We start from the raw sequence: 13892 nt of genomic DNA on the forward strand, positions 1-13892 counted from the left end.
CAATCTGAGTCCATCCTGCAGAAGGCGTGTAATATTGAGCATCTCATTCAACCCCTCAGAGTCTTAGTTTCTTTGCTTGCAAAATGGTGGTAATGTACATGTTCTTACCCCAGAGATTAATAACAGTGTACCCCATGAAAAGCTCATTGTGGGTGCCAGGCTCTGTTCGAAGGGCTATACATATTTATATTACATTATTATATTAATTAGCTCCATAATTAGCAACAGCTCTACACGAGGTAGGTATTACCATGATTATTATTCCCCTTAGAGATGAGACAACAAAAGCACGGGGAAGTTAAGAGACTTGCCCAAAGTCTCGCACTACGGCAGAGTAAGGATTCAGACCCCTGTGCGGCCAGGCTCAGACTCCACGCTTCAGATTCCCACATTCCCTTCCTCCTTCAGCTGTGAAATCCTTTACAAACAGACACGGGTTTGCTTTTCTCAATTGTGACTGACATTCCCAGAGTGCTGAGCTCAATACCTCAGGCCTCAATACCTCAATACCAGCATGCGATGGTCACCAGGGTTCCGCCTCAGGAAGGGATGGAGGTGATGGTTGTGTGGGTCCTAACAGGATCATGGAAGGCACAGGAACAAAGACTCAGAACTGGCAACTTCCCACAGATATGGAGCTCAGAAGCCAAAGAGGCTCATCTTATTCCAAACCTCCCAGTACGGGGCTTCTCAGACGTCCTAGAGAAGCCAGGCAATGTGGTAGCTAAGCACCAGGCCTCTAGAATCTGGCATTAGAGCCCATGTCTGCCAATTCCTAGCTGTGTGACCTTGGACGAGTGACTTCACCTCTTTAGGCTTTGGTTTGCTTCTCCGTAAAATGGAGATCCGGTGTACAGTAAGTAATACACCACAATGTGGTGAGGTGTATGTGGCATGCTCTCTGGTACTGTTCGAGCAACAGCTCCAGGCCTGGGGCAAGAGTATAGAATTTGACTCAAGGTTTGCTTTGCTTAGAGGAGGCTGGATAAGGGCTAGACCTAGAAACGAGAAGATTCACACAGCGGTGGGGAGTCTGGGGAAGATTCCAGCAGGAAGCAAATGGTAAAGTCAGGCTGCTAGGAGGGTGGAATGTGGCCCCAGAAAACTCAAAGGCAGGTAAGTGGGGAAGGGTCTAACTGGAACTGGACTGGTGGTTATCCTGGGGACTCACAGCTAGGCAGCTGGTTGCTTTCCTTCTAGGACCCATGCTCGGGATCAGAGGGCTTGCCAGTGTCTGGTAGGAGGCCCAACCAGGCAGTCAGTATAAGAGTCTGGTGAGGATTTGGAAGCAAGGAGGGGAGACACAGCCATTAGATAGGAATTTTGAGGTGGATCTCTACTTTCCAGGTGGCCGGGAGTTAGGGAAGAGATTATGAGGCCTGTATTAAGGAAGCCACCAGAACCAGGCTTCAGTTGACATTGGGAGAGGCCAAGTTCAGATATAGGTAGATACAGGGGGGCCAGAGAGCCAAACCAAGGGGAGGAGGTAATTGGCATATGCAAATGCTTAAGATAGTGCTTGGTTCAAAGAGTATGCTGTGTACGTGTTGCTGGTGATGATGGTGTTATTTTGGCAGCCAGGATCTGCAGCCGAGCGACCAGACATAGAGCAGAAATAACCAGACTGGGGTTTGATGCCTTACTATTTCCTTCTGTAAATCTGGGGACCGATATTGCCCACTTTTTAATTTAGCCAAATGAGCCCATTGAAGCCAAAATATAATGGATCACCTACCATCATCATGATTTCATAAAAGAAGAGCCATCTTGTCACCAAAACTAAGATGGAGATAACCTCAGAATAGACATTTAAGTTAGAAATGAAAACTAACTTTACTAAAGGCTAGCTTGCACTATCTTTTGATCAGTGTGCAGCTGATAGAGGGAAGCCTTGTCTGTCTGCCTCATGGCTAATGGGCAGAGCAGAGGACTCATTCATGCCTGGGGCTCCCCTTCCTGGGGCCTGGGCTTGTGAGGGCTCGGTTGGGAGAACCACAGGAAAAGCTCCATGGCCATGTACAAGATGTCTGTCCTGACTCTGAGCTTTCGTGCTCACAGCTGGCACCTCTACAGTCCTATGTAGACACTCAGAGCCACTGGCTTCTGGCCCCACCGGACCTCACTCCAGTCCATGGCCCCCTCCACTTGCTCTTGGATGTGACAGCTAAACTTGCTTGCTCCCATTTGACCTTTGGCACTTTTTAAGAGCCTTGGCTGGAACCTGCCTTCTGCCCCTCCTGCTCCTGCCCTGTCCCATCCCCACCCCTGGACCTCAGTCTCCACCCTAGTCCTCGACTGTTGAGCATCTACACAGAATGTCAGAGCTGAGATCAACCCTCACAGCCACTGCAGTATGGACTTAGCACTTCTTACACTCACGTGCTCCTGCTTTCCCCATGGGGGTGAGGGACAGAAGGAGAAGACAGAGTCTCAAATTTGGTCACAACCTATAGAAAGCAAGAGGCCGGAGGGCAAGAAGCTAAAAGGATAATGAACCTTCATCCGTGTCAAAGCGTGTCTCTTGGATTTATCTGCAAGCTCTTTGAGGTGGGGACCTACTCTGATCATCTTTTATTTAATCTTTTATTTCTTACACATTCCCAATTCCCCCTGTCCACCCTTCCTCCCCAAAAACCAACTAGTAAAAGCCATTGAAATACTGTTGCTTTGAATTTGATTCCTTCATTCAATACACATTTACTGATCACTTGCCAAGAATGATGCTAAGACAAAACAGATAAGGACGTTGCCTTCAAGGAGCCTTCAGCCTCATGAGGAGGAGGACACAGGGCCATGGGATGGGAAGTGAAATAGAAAATACAGAATATTTCCAAACAAGCCTGAAGGCTGGGCTGAACTGGTTTCACCTCCTAGTGCTTGGGTGGTTTGGCCCCTATGGGTCGGCCCAGCCTGGAAAAGCAATCTCCCCACTGAGGCTCCAAACATACCCCATTCAGCCTTGAACACAGCTCTGAGCCAAGGGCGAGTCAGCGTCACAACCATGCAACCACCTCCTTTTGTTTCCAGAGAGGGTTTTTTCTGTCTTGGTCTGCTGGTGCTCATTCTCCCTGACCCCCTCCCACACTCTTCCTAAACACAAGCAAGACCTTTCCTTAAAAACAAATGCCTCCCATTGCAAGATAAGGGTGCCTTTTCTGGGTTTTCACTCATGTATTGACGCTTGTTTTCATACTGAATTTGGGCTGGCCTTGTACTTACTTTGTTGAAACCTGAAGGTTGTTTCAGCAAAAGGATACAAGAAAGGAGAAAATAAATCAAAGAAACACTAACCTCTCAACCCAAAACAACAACAACAACAACAAATTCAATTAAGTGATTTAGAACTGGGGAAATTTCCCAAGAGGAGAGTCTAAAAGTAAGTTGGATGGGAGGACCCTTCCGGCCAACGATACAGAGATTTCCATTACTTACTCTTCTTCACTGCTCACTGACAGCAATGGTGGGTCAGACTTTCTGTGGGGGGCAGGGGGTATGTCCCTAAAGGGTTCTGCACTTCCTTGCAGTGGCCTGCCACGCCTGAAAGCTACTCCTGAGAGGACTCTTTTTGGTCTCTGCCCAGTCTCCCAAGGTAAGGCTCTCCAAACTTCCATGAGCTTTCGCTGGGAGAGTGATCGATTTCTTCCCAATCTGTAGCTGTACAGATTGGGGGCAGCCTGAAGGTTGTGGGGAAGCATTCAGAAGTCAGGAGCCCTGGGTCCTAGTCTGGGGTGTGCCCTTGACCAGGGCAAGTTCCCTGACTTATCTGACTCATACAGTCTGCAATGTTCAATAAGTCTATATCTTGTTTCTTTAGTTTTAATCATGTAATTGTAAATCGAATACGTGTTTGCTGTAAGAAAGCGAAGTTAGGGCAGAAATATATAAAGGCAGGTCGCTCACCCCACCCACCATCACTTCCAGAAATAACCAGTGTTTGTTAGGTGAGCACCCTTTCAGAAATGGTCTCTGCCTACACAAAGATATCACTGGGTATGTTTAGGCCCTGCCTAGATTCCGGGGTTGCCACGGCTTGTCTCATGGCTGTGGAGTTCCCCATCTTCTGAAACAAGAATCTGTCTTCTTAACACATTTTATTCTTATGGCACCAAGAAAGGTTTTGCTTTTTTTGTTTTTTTCTTTTTAAATCTGTATTCACTTTTTTCTAGAAAATTCCAGAGATAAGGAAAAGGTGGGGAGCTGGCTTGTACAGGGCCAAAAATCAATTACTCATATCTATTCCAAACTCCTCATTCAGTGATGTCACTTCGGTAGCTTGCAATTGGCAGCAGTAGGGAGTATTTACACCATAGCAACTGGCAAATGCTGCAAATCAGGACCCCACACCCCACCCCAATCTACTAGTTTACCGGCACGTCATGGGGCCTGGTGAGGAACGTGCTTGGAAAACTCAAGGGGAATCAGCCAAATGGCGCTTGCTATGCAGTTTGATGGGCTCTGCGGAGTCAAGGGAACTGGATCTGTAGGCTCTCTCCCTGCTGGCAAAGGATAACAACCCCGGGCAAAATCATGGAAATAGATGTTGACAGAAAGTAGGGACTTACACCTCCTCTATCTATCCTGCTGTCCTGAAGCAAACACTTAAGATGTTACTTCTTTTAGATGTCTATGGTAGAGTTCTAGAGCAATGGCCCCAATGAATGGCGTCTCCTTGTGTCTGCACCCCTCTGCTATGTGATGTTGCTGTTCCCCTCACTGAGCAGTCAAGTCTACTTTGCCACCTCCTTCAATCAGGACTGGCCTAGTGACATTTCTGGCCAGCAGAATATGGCAGAAATGACATGCAAAGTCTGGAGCTTAGGTCTAAAGAGGTCTTCCAGTGTCTACCATTACCCTCTCATAACCTTGAGATTGCCATGCCCTGATGAAGTCCCCTGAGTCCACTGGAGAATGAGAGACCACTGGGAGAACTGGCAAGCTGCACCAACCTCCAGACATGCGAATGAGGCCGTGTTGGGCCCCCAACCCCCATCAGATGACCTTAGCCACATGGGTGATGATGGCAAGGGAGACTAACAGAACTGCCCTCATAAGCCAACCCACAGCGTTGTAAGAACAACAAATCAGTGTGGTTTGTTACGTAGCAATAGCTAACTGAAACAACCTCAAAATCTAGAGAAATCAACTAGACCAGGAAAGATGGTGCTCCCAGGAAAGATGGTGCTCCCCCACCCCCACCCCTGGCTATAAATGAATCCCCACTAGAGTTGGTAAATAATCAGGATTTATTTAAGCTATTATTTCCCCCAGGAGCTCATACACCTTCAAAGGAATAACCTTTTAACAGTGGGACTGCAGGCCCTTATCAAGGATATATTTATGGCCTGGGAGTCTCCTGCCTCCTCTTTAGAAGCTGCATCCTCTGACAGCTTCAAGTTCACTTCAGAAAGGTCTACCTACCCAGGGGATGGGGCAGGTCTAATTCCAAGGTGACAGCTGGTTGATAATGCAGAGAAAATTGTGAGGAGATGCTGAAGCAAGTCTAACCATTTCTGTAGCCAAACAAAACAATCCCAAACCCCAAAGAGTGCTGGAGAAAAAAAAATAAACAAGGATTCCAAAGATGACAGAAAGTGGGGGCAAGCATATAGGTCATGCCCTATATATGTCAGTTACATAAAATAGTAAAAAGTCAGGTTGATTAAACTGGAGTTTTAGATTGTTCTGAATGTGGTTTCCCTCGCTAGACTGTAAGCCTCTTGGAAGCAGGGATAATAAATTGTTCATCTTTATCACTAAGAGCCTCATATGGGGCTTTGCACAGAGCAGACACTCAGTGAATGCTGTTGAACTGAAGAATAAATTCAAGCCCAAAGAATAAGGTGGGAAACATAGAAGCCGATAGGTTCTGAGGTTTTGAGGTTTTTTAAAAAATATATTTTTATTTATTTATTCATGAGAGACACAGACAGAGGCAGAGACACAGGCAGAGGGAGAAGCAGGCTCCCTGTGGGGAGCCCGATGTGGGACTCGATCCCAGGACCCCGGGATCATAACCTGAGCTGAAGGCAGACACTCAACCACTGAGCCACCCAGGTGCCCTACTTTTGAGATTTTGAAAGGCTTGAAATGTCTGCAGAGAGGCCAGGAGAGCAGAAGTCTGAGCCCAGGGAAGTGGCTGCAGGCCGGGTCCTATGGGCTCCTGCCTCCCCTAACCCTGCCCCTGGCAGGAGTCAGTGCCCTCCCCTGGGAACTTCAAGGTGAGGATGCAAGTCCTCAGGCCGAGGTGCCACCTTGAGCCCCCTTACTCATCAACATTATTCAGAGAGAGGTGACTTTGCCGGGCCTCGGGCAGCAGAAGCCTCTTCATGCCCCAGAGCTGGAGCCCTGGAGTCGACCCCTCAGCTGTCCTGAGGCAAAGCCAACAGGCAGAAGTCATGGAAGGCAGCAGAGCCTCAGGGACACTCCCCCAGATACTAGTCAGTGGCTCTGTCTAGTTGTCTAGGGCCTCAGCCTGACCCAACTCCTCCCTCTCGCCTGCGCCCTTGGGGCACAGGGCTCTGATGCTTTGGGGGCTCCCCGGCCCCTCTCTGGAGGACATCTCTCTCGCTACTACTCTAGCTCTGCTTTATACATCTAGGAACAGGGCCAGGCAAAGGGGCCCATTGAGCAACGTCTGTTCTGAGTCCCTTGCCACTTCCTTTCCAACGAAGAGCATGCTCTCTGGCACTCAGAGACTTTGTTCCTTGTTCCGGGGTCTGCAGAAGGAGGGGAAGCAGGGACGAGGGGATGGAAAAGGAAAGGGAGTGGGGAGGGATTCCCCAACAACCTCCCAAATTCTCCCATTACCTACAGCATAGAGTTCAAGTCCTATTTTTGGTATGGGGAGCTCTGGGCCAGGCAGGGCTCACCCACAGCTGCAGCCTTAGCTCTGCCTGCCTGCTCCGACCTGCCAACCACAGGGCTCTACACCCTGCTTCAGCAGGGCCCGAGTCGGAAATGTCATTTCTCACTCCCTGCCACAGAACCCTTCAGGGCCTCCCTCACCTCCCTCACCTCTCTGTGGATCCCTCCCTCACTCCTTTTACAGCAAGTGCTCAGTGAACACCCGTGTGGGCCAGGCTCTCTCTGCTTCGTTCTAAGGATACCACAAAGAGACATGGTTCCTACCCTTAGGGACCTGACAGGCCCTCTCAGGGACGGCTCTGGAGTTAGGGGGGTAAAGAGCTCTGATGGTGGGGGCTTGGGACAGCCTCCCGTGAAGAAGTGAAGTAACAGCTGAATGCTAAGTGGAGGTTAATAAGGCCAGGAGGGTGGAGTGAGAGGCCCCAAGGTGAGAGGGAACCTGGTAGAGGAAGTAAAAGGAGTGGGAGGAAGGTTGTGTGGATCTTGGGCTGTGGGCCTGGTGGACACAGTGAGGATTCTGGTTCTCCTCCTGGGAGAAATGGGAGACACTGATGGGTTTAGCCTGGTGGCAATGGAGGGATGGGAACATGTGAGGTGGTGAGTGATGGGGGCAGAGGTGAAGGCAGGAGAGGCTGCAGGAGGCTACTGGAAAAGGCAAGGAAAGAGGTGCTTGTGTCCTGGACAGTGGTGGGTGGATCAGATCAGCAGGTAGGGGGCCACACTGATGGGCTCAGTGGCAGGTTGGCAACAGGGACAAAGTCCAAGGTGGCTCCCTGGTTTCAGCCTTGGGAAGGGTCTATGCTCTCACTAGCCTGGGGCTTACTCAGTCTCAGAGCCTCTGCATCTAGCATAGCATCTTTTGTGTGTGTTTGTAAAGATTTTATTTACTTATTTGAGAGAGAGCGAGAAAGCATAAGCAGGGGGAAGGACAGAGGGAGAGGGAGAAGCAGGCTGTCTGCTGAGCAGGGAGCCTGACTCAGGGCTCAATCCCAGGACCCTGGGATCATGACCTGAGCCAAAGGGAGATGCTTAACTGACTGTGCCAGCCAGGTGCCCCCCAAGCATAGCATCTTACTAAGAGCTTGTAGAAGGGAAATCCAGATACCAGGGAACAAAAGGGCAAATCTCTCTATTAGGAGCATGTCAGGCGTTAAATTCAAGCCATTTCAGCCAGACTATTTACAGAATTCTTGTAACAAACAGGTACTTCCAAATGCACAAAATCAGATTCCCTCCAAAGTGATTAATTAATGCTTTCGGAATGTAGGCAGATAGGTGGGGCATGAGTATTCTGTTCTCATTTTTGCAAAATAATAGTTTGAACTAAAGGAAGCTTCTGGAAAAAAAACACTACATAAAGAAGTAAGCCCCAGGGATCCCTGGGTGGCTCAGCAGTTGAGCGCCTGCCTTTGGCCCAGGGCGTGATCCTGGATTCCCGGGATCGAGTCCCACAAGGGGCTCCTTGCATGGAGCCTGCTTCTTCTCCCTCTGCCTATGTCTCTGCCTCTCTCTCTGTGTCTCTCATGAGCTTAAAAAAAAAAACGAAGCCCCAGATGTAAAGATATTTTGACCACATACACTCAATATAATTATATGATAAATATTTTAAAAATATATATATTTTTTAGATTTTATTTATTTATGAGAGACACACCCACAGAGAGGCAGAAACACAGGCAGAGAGAGGAGAAGCAGGATCCACGCAAGGAGCCCCTTGTGGGACTCGATCCTGGGAATCTGGGATCAGGCCCTGAGCCAAAGGCAGATGCTCAACTGCTGAGCCACCCAGGTATCCCAATATTAAAATATATTTAATAAGGTATTATTTTTAGTCTTTTAAATATGATGTTACTTTTATTTTTAAAATTTTTTTTTGTTGTTTTTATTGAAGTTCTATTTGCCAACATATGGTATAATACCCAGTGCTCATCCCACCAAATGCCCTCCTCAGTGCTCATCACCCATTTACCCCAAACCCCTTCCCACCTCCCCTTCTGCAACCCTTTGTTCGTTTCCCAGAGTTAGGAGTCTCTCATGATGTTACATTTATTTATTTATTTATTTATTTATTTATTTATTTATTTATTTATTTATTTTTAATATTTTATTTATTTATGATAGACATAGGAGAGATTGGCAGAGATACAGGCAGAGGGAGAGGCAGGCTCCTTGCCGGGAGCCCGACGTGGGACTCAATCCCAAGGCTCCAGGATCGCATCCTGGGCCAAAGGCAGGCACTAAACCGCTGAGCCACCCAGGGATCCCCATGATGTTACTTTTAATTGCAACATTTGCTTGCTGTGAGAAATTCCAGCAACATATAAAGAGTGGCACCAAAGTGAAGTGCCAGTTCACCCACCCGTAAAGCTCTCTCTCATCGAATGTCACCGTTTTTTCCTATGCACTGAAACATGTTTCCACTTTTAATAAAGATGAGATTGTTCAGTATTTTTCTGTGGCTTAATTTTCTCCCCATAGTCATATGGAAGCATGACTTAGGGTCATGACCAAGCCACAGCTATGGAGCCAGATCACTGGGGTTCAAATCCCAGCTCTGCCAACCAGCTGTGTCATCTTAGATGAATGACTCACCCCACTGTCCCTCGGTTTCCTCATCTGTCAGAGAGCACAAGTTACAGTATCTTCCTCATTGAGTTTCTGGAAGGGTTAAGAAAACATGAAGCACAGAGTATAATGCCTGGTACATATATTATCTTCCTGCATCAGGATGGATCTACCTCACCAACAGCTTCCAAGTTCAAGATGGATGGAAATTATTCAACTAGCCTTTGGGGATGGACATTTATTTCCATCTCCTTCACGATTCTATACTGTAATTATCTGTGAAGTATCTTTAAAGATGTGTCTTTCTGCAAACATATGGGCATTTTTGTTCTTACTACAAAATGGCACCAATGTCCACTCCCACCCTTGTACTTAGTCAATTCAGATTCCTGTTAGAGACCTCTTTCCCCACTCTTTTGTCAATGCTAACATTTAGCAATTTTTGGTAAGTTTCATCAAACCAGTGGATAAAATGAAATACCTTATTGTTGTCATTTTTGTTTTGTGAGATCATCATTTTATATATTTATTAATAAATTGTTTTTTTCTTCAATGAATTAACTCCATTTTAATGTTGGGCAATTTTCATTGAATTTATATCTTTCAGATGTTTTGTAGAAGTTATTTATATATTATGGTATTAATCTTTTGCTCTTTGCTTAAGTCACAAATGGTTTCTCTCACTTGGCCTTTTGTGTGTTAATATTGTTTATGATTTCCTTAGGTATACCAAAGATTTAAATATTTACCTGTTAATCTGCTTATTAAGAGATAAATCATTTATCTATAGTCAGTCTGTTAATCTTTTCCTTATGGCCTTTGGGATCTGGGCCTTCCATAGAAAGGCCTGCCCAAGCTCAAGATTTCAAAAATATGTTTCTACATTTATCTTTAATTGTTTATAGGCTTTAAAAATGTTTTGATTTTTAAACCACCTTGAATTTCTTCCTAAAATTGATAGCCATCTGTTCCGACACCATTTTGCCCCATAAATTGTGATTGCCATCATTATCATAAACTAAGTTCCTATTTATACAGGATATGCTTCAGGACTCTGTTCTGTTTCCTCACCTACTTGGTTTTTCCTACATCAATACCTCATTTTTTACTATTATAATCTTTGGTATCTTTGTTGTATGTCTTGACATATAACAGGAGGTGCTCCTGTCATTATTCTTCTATTTCAAAATGTTCTTGGCTATTCTTGTATGTTTACTCTTCCAGATGAATTTCAGAATCAGCATATCCATAAAAAGTCCTGCTGGAATGTCAATAGGAACTAATTTGGAGGAGAATTAATATCTTTTTAATACTGAGTTTTTTCATCATTTTAAGAAGATAAATTGTTTCTCCATACATTCAACATTTGTGCATCCTTTAAGAAAGTCCATAGTTTTTTTTTCCATAAGTCCTGTACATTTTTTGATAATTTGTTCCTAAGTTCCTTTTTAGTTTTTATTATTAACATGAGTTGTATCTTTTTTTTCTATCATATTTCCTAATTTATTATTGCTGATATATAGGAAAGCTACTGGCTTGTGTGTGTGCATATGTTTCCTTTATAATTTACCACCTTGTTAGATTCTTTTTTAAGCCATAATCATTTTTTAAGGGGTTGAGCCTGGAAGTTCTGCATATATTATCATATCATCTAGAACTAATGCCATTTGTCTCTTTTCATGTTGATGTATAACTCTTGTTTTTCATCTTACTGCAGTGACTAGGTACTCTAGGTTCATGTACTAATAACAATGGTATCAACTCAGTTTGTCTCAATCCTGACTTTAAAGAAAATGCTTCTAATACTTTGCTGTTTAGCATTTGCTGTAGCTGTAGGTTTCTTTTTTTTTTTCTTTTTTTTTTTTTTTTTTAGCTGTAGGTTTCTTAGGTTTCTAATGGAGATTTTATCAAGTTCAGGATTTTTTTTTAAGTTTATTTAGGTAGGGCAGCCCCTGTGGCTTAGTGGTTTAGCGCCGCCTTCAGCCCGGGGTGTGATCCTGGAGACCCGGGATCAAGTCCCACATCGGGCTCCCTGCATGGAGCCTGCTTCTCCCTCTGCCTGTGTCTCTGCCTCTCTCTCTGTCTCCGTGTCTCTCATGAATAAATAAATAAAATCTTTAAAAAAAAAAAAAAAAAAAAAAAAGTTTATTTAGGTAAACTCTGCACCCAATGTGGGGCTCAAACTCATGATCCCGAGATCAAGAGCCACGTGCTTTACCCACTGAGCCAGCCAGGTGCCGCAAAGATGTTTTCTTTCCTGCTTCACTTATGAGAAGGTTTTATTTTTCCCCAGTCACAAAAGGGTATTGTATTCTACTAGAAGTATGTGGAGGTTTTTTGGTCTTGGTTTTGGGTGGGTTTTTTTGGTACCAATTGAAATTATCAGAAGTTTTCTCTCTTTGGTATATGAATGTAGTGAATTTCATTAAGTTATCTTAGTTTTGAACCATCTTTGCATTACTTTAATACACTGATCCAATTGGCTAATATTTCATTTAGAATTTTAAAAATCTGTGTTTATAAGCAAGTTTAGCTTTTGGTTTCCTTCTTGATTGTTTATGCTTGTCCACTTTGGTATCAGCATTATGCCAGCCTCATAGAATGAATTTATAAGATCTTATTTGTAAAACCACACTGGCCTCATTTCTTTCCCATGGGTAGATTTTACTTTTTTTTTCTTTTAAAAGTCAGCTTTATGCCCAGCCTGGGGCTTGAAATCAGGACCCTGAGATCCAGAGTCACATGCTCCACCAACTAAACCAGCCTGGTGCCCCACTGTGGGTAGATTTCAAACTATTTTTTCCATTGTTGGTGATCTATTTGGGTTTGATACTATTTCTTGAGTCAATTGAGATAATTTATGTTTTCCCTGAGAATTGTAATTTTCATCTAGATTTAATGCAGTTGGGCATAGTATTCTCTAAGTTCTTTTTTAAAAATATTTTATTATGTATTTATTTAAGAGAGAGCACAAACAGCGGGGGGCGGGGGTAGGGAGCAGGAGAGGGAGAAGCAGGTTTCCCTTGGAGCAGGAAGCCCAATGCAGGGCTTGATCCCAGGACCCCAGGATCATGGCCTGAGCTGAAAGCAGACTCTTAACTGCTGAGCCACTCAGATGCCCTTCTAAATTCTTTAATAACCTCTGTTTCTATAATCATGTTCTCCTCCTGTTTCTAAAAATTGTCAGTTTGAGCCCTTTTCCCTTAATCAGACTTAAAAATTTTATCTATCAATTATTAGCTTTTTATTTTAGACACCTGATATTTGTTATTTCATCCATTTTATCCTTGTTAATTCTTACCTTCTGCTTGATTTAGGTCTATTTTTTGTTTCTCTTTTTCTAGCATCCTGAACTGTATGCTTAGATAACTTAGTTTCAGCTTTTCTTATATTCTATAAGTGTGCTTAAGGTAATAAATTTCCCTCCAATTATCACTCTCTGTGCGTCATATAGAACTTGGTAGGTAGTGTCTATGCTGTCATTATTCTAAAGTGATCCATGTTTCAAATTTGATTTCCTACTTAACTACAAATTACAGAAATTTCGGTTCTGATTTCCTCTTTAATGCAAAAGCTATTGCAAAAACTGCTTTAAAATTGCAAGTGAATAGGGGCACCAGGGTGGCTCAGTGGTTGAGAGTCTGCCTTCCCCTCAGGTTGTGATCCCAGGGTCCTGGGATAGAATCCTGCATCGGGCTCCACACGGGGAGCCTGCCTCTCCCTCTGCCTGTGTCTCTGGCTCTCTCTCTCTCTGTGTCTCTCATGAATAAATAAATAAAAATCTTTAAAATCGAAAGTGAATGGATTTGGGTTTTTTTTTTGTTTTTTGTTTTTTTTTTACATTTGTCATTACTTTCTAGTGTTAATGTTCTTTGGAACTTTTAGGTCAGAAGGTTTCTACTCTGGGGAATTTATGGACATTTTCTTTGTGCTCTATTATGCAGCCAATTTTAAACTTTTCCATGGATGTTTGAAAAGAATATCTATCATTGGCAAGTCCTGCAAGAATACAGGTATCTACCAAATCATGCTTATTATTCTATGACTTCATTATTTCCTTCTGGTTGTTTTCTCTACTCACTCTTAGCTTCCAGAATTCCAGTTTTGGTCAATATCGAATCTTCTAGAGCTATTCTGCACCTTAATATTTTTTCATATTAACCAGAGTGAGAATAGAAGAACAGTGATTTAACTTTAGAATCCAAATGCCACTGGGCATGTGAAATCATGTGGTGATTCATTGTGTAAGTACTGCCCAAACGACAAATTTTTAACAAGTTAAAAAAGCCAGCATACACTGGGACAAGCCCATTGGGATGAGAGCGGCCAAATAGCAGAATGCTGAATTTTATGAATCTGAAAAAGTCAGTTCAGCCAAATAGTTATTAAGCATTCTGTGAATGGCACAGGCACAGGGCTACTGCCTTGCCCTCACGGCCACACAGCTCTCTTGGATAGGACGT

The 13892-nt window shown here is 44.2% G+C and overlaps 1 long non-coding RNA gene across 2 annotated transcripts in view; it reads right to left on the minus strand.

The window, feature by feature from the left end:
- LOC140606520 (uncharacterized) overlaps positions 1-13892 on the minus strand; it is a 30171-nt gene that overhangs the window by 5783 nt on the left and 10496 nt on the right. For both annotated transcript variants that reach the window (XR_012008861.1, XR_012008862.1), the window contains exon 2: positions 9457-9522. This is a non-coding gene — a long non-coding RNA (uncharacterized lncRNA). The remainder of the gene's footprint in view (positions 1-9456; positions 9523-13892) is intronic.

The sequence above is a fragment of the Canis lupus genome, chromosome 16, assembly GCF_048164855.1.
Source record: "Canis lupus baileyi chromosome 16, mCanLup2.hap1, whole genome shotgun sequence".
In the NCBI taxonomy this organism is placed as follows: Eukaryota; Metazoa; Chordata; class Mammalia; order Carnivora; family Canidae; genus Canis; species Canis lupus.